Here is a 3,536-nt window from a genome sequence, read left to right as displayed (position 1 = left end):
GCTGCTGACTTGGCCTGGTGGAGCCGTGGTAACTCCCCACTGAAGGCACTTGCAAAGAGGAGATAGGCAGTGATATCTAAAATTAGGAAAACCCCTTTCTGAAAAGATCATGAGTCTGAGCTTTAAGAGAATTTACACACCACATCCTTATCTGGGATCTGAGTTCAAGGCTGTTCATATCTTGGGTGTTGGTTTGGTTCATTATGGAGATAAGTCCAAGCTGTGAAATTTGGATCTGGATCAAGTTTCTCCATAGTTTGAAAGTGTTTGGCTCCATAGTTTTGGAAAGGGCCTATCACTGCTACTAGGTCTTTTAACCCGAACAACAGATGCAGACATAATAAGGAGAGAAATGAACATTAGGAAGTCATCATAACTGCACCAAGCTGAACTCCCCAACACTTTCCAGAGTCTCTAATTTACAAAGAAAGAAGAATAGTAAAGCATAAACAGTAACTGAAACACATCCAACATTTCAATCAGTGCAGTGCACTTATTACATAGGCTCTATAAATACATTCTGCTAATGCAGGAAGTCTGGGACAAGATCAAGAGCAAAGGCAATTAGCCATACAGATTGTGATTACCAGGCATCTGACAAAATATCGTTTGATACTTGGAAGGGTATAATGATGTGCAGAAGATTGCTTTCAAAACTGTTTGTTTAGTATAATGAATGTGGCAGCAGAAGCATGTTCTTTGTATGGATGTCTGTGGCAACACCATGCCGTGATGTTTGGGTATCAATAATAGATTGTACAACTTCAAGATGCCAAAGGTAGGGCAATAATAATGCACTACAGAAGGTCTGGAAGAGAAAGCAAAAAGTATGGAGGGAGAAAGAAGCCAGTGGCAGCCCTCTTCCATCAGCACGTGCTGTATAAATAAAAAATACACCTACAACCATCATTGTGAAGGCTCTTCAGGCTCCTTCAATGCTCGAAGCCATTGAAAGTGATCCCTTCAGGTCAGCAGGAGAAAAAAACATGAATTTACAGCACACTTCTTGGCCTACTGAAATCTGTGAAGTACACAATCAACTTGCCTGGCATTCCTTCAGGCTTGCAGCAATTATTACGGCTACTGACACGAATGTAATATTGCAAAGCAAGGTTTTGAAACCTAGCAAGTGCAGCTAATCTTAGCTAATCTTAGCTAATCAGGCCTGATTCTTTTAGGGAAAGCTTTCTTATACAGTCATCTTGTTCCCCTTGGTTGGCGAAAAAATCAACTACTGGATATACTCCACAGTACAGTCCTTATCATGTTCATTTGACACATACATTGACATCATCCAAACTAGGTAGGCAAGTGTTTGACTTCATTTTAACAAATGTTCAAGTGTTAAAATGCAGCTGAGACTGAAAGTATGCAGACTGGCTATTTTTTGGCAGTTGGGCAGAGAGTAAAACATGAACCTGAATTGTAATACAGTAGTTAGCAGAATGGAAATCCTAGAGTCCGGAGAGGAATAAGGAGCAAACCACTCTCCAGCACCGTGTGCTTCCCAGAAACTTCACATTTGAGCATCTCATGGGCTATAAAACACCCACCCTATCAACATGCCTGAGAGGTGGGTGAATAAAAGCCTTGCTCTTTACAGGTGTCAGGCTCTACTCAGAATGTCTGTGGTTAGTAGTGATTGAAGCCTGGTCTCCGAAACCCCAAGTAAGGCTCTCCTCCCAGACAGCACTTCCCTTTGGGAACAGGCAATGCAATGTCTCTGCTGGGCAGCTCCTGTAAGAAGTGAAGGCTGTGCCTCACTGTTTCTTTTTACTTTGGGTAAGTGCTTTCAGGTTTTGGTATAAATGAGGCCAGAAGGGCAAGCACTGTGGATCAGGAAAGCTTAGAAAACCTAGCACACATCTATAATGATTTTCTTTCTCTTTTCCCTGCCTGCCTTGGAAGCAGGGATCTGAGTGCACAGCTCTCTCCACACCGTACTTTCCTCAGCAGTGATTTACAAACTGCTCTCCTTTACTTCATTCTCCTTCTCTGAGAGATTGCCAGTCCTGTCAGCATTATCCTCTCTGACACTCTGCTCTGGAAATATTTCAAGATCAGATATGCTTTTCTTGCTTTCGCTGCCTATATTTCTGGACGGGCCATCAAGCAGACAACATTTTGCACCGGAGTCTCATGCCAGTGCCAGAACATGGATGAGTTAGTAGCCGCTCAGTCTGCAGAGTCTAGTACCAGCCGCTCTGCGTGCACGGTAGCAAACCTGAAAATCTAGGAAAACAGGAAGCCTGTTGGTGTGCTGCTTGAATTGCAGACCTTTCCCTTATTCAGACCTTCTGGCTGTTGCTGCTGATGGAAAGGAATCTGCTGTGAGAACTGCAGATTAACCTAAATCTCCCACTGAATTTAGCCTTCCTCACAGTGAGTGGGGAGAGAGAGGAAATGCAGTAGGAGGGGGAGAGTTCTTTTGACGCACAAAATGTAGGCTGTGAGTAGGTAAGTATCATTAACTAATGATGAGTTTTCAATAGCAGGGTTCATGAGCTGAAATTCTAAGCTGAGCACAGTTGAAGAAAAGGAGATTCTCTGTTCAAAGGGAATGTTGTGAAGTTGCACGTTACAGAAAGAAAACACGTGTAAGCACAAAATATTACTCACTGAACAACAATAAAGTGAATGAGTCATGAAATTAAACAACTCTATTAAACAGAAGTTGCAGAATGCCTGGGAAGACTGAACTAATCCAATTTCTACTCATTATGTGCCCGTCAGCGTCTTCCTTTAGCAGGCTTGAAGAACGAATGGGATGCCAGTGGGAAGCTACTGTGAACAGCAGAGGAAGGGTGTGTAGTGTAGCTGAGCTCCATCTTATCCTCTGCATCATTTGGAGCTACTCAAACCATCAGCATAGGGTTTGGAGAGTGCTCTGAGGGCATGAAGGTGCCTGAATCTGTAAAAGCACAGTTCCAGGTTCAAGGAATATCCAAGCACTCCAGGCTTTTGTTTGCCACTTTCAGGTCATCTTCAGATGTCTTCTGACCTCACTGCTGCTCCGAAAGCCTTGTATCCTCTTGTGGAGAGGTAGTTGCTTAGAGCCCCCAAGTACAAAGGCTTTCTGAAATGCAGTCCATGCTTTGGTATGTACTTGAGTGCCAAAGGTGCTTTCATTTCTGTGCCCATTTAGGATAGATAAAGCTCTTTCAAATCCCACATGGGCTCTAGGGGCCTGGGAAGCGGAATTTCAGAAGCTTAAGCTAGTAAGGTTCTCAGAACCAACTCAATATGTACATTGCATCAGCACCGCATCTCATCTTCTGCAAGTCACACGAATGTGAACACTAACACCAGTGAGATTTCTGGTGGGAGCTGCACTTGAGTAGTGACTGAAAAAACATTTAAGTGCCAGAAACTATGGGCTTGAAGTTCTACTTTAGGCAAGTAACTTTGCTGGCAGCATGATGCTCAGTATCTACTTTTGCAGACAAGTTAATGTGAGACTCAGCTGGACAGAGTGGTATGAAATATAGCAAAGGTGACAAAGTTATCTCTGCTCTTGCTTATTGCTTGAATTCAGT

The sequence above is a fragment of the Coturnix japonica genome, chromosome 2 (genome assembly GCF_054131305.1).
Source record: "Coturnix japonica strain WE chromosome 2, WE-NBRP24, whole genome shotgun sequence".
Classification (NCBI taxonomy): Eukaryota; Metazoa; Chordata; class Aves; order Galliformes; family Phasianidae; genus Coturnix; species Coturnix japonica.
This window is presented reverse-complemented; position numbering follows the sequence as displayed.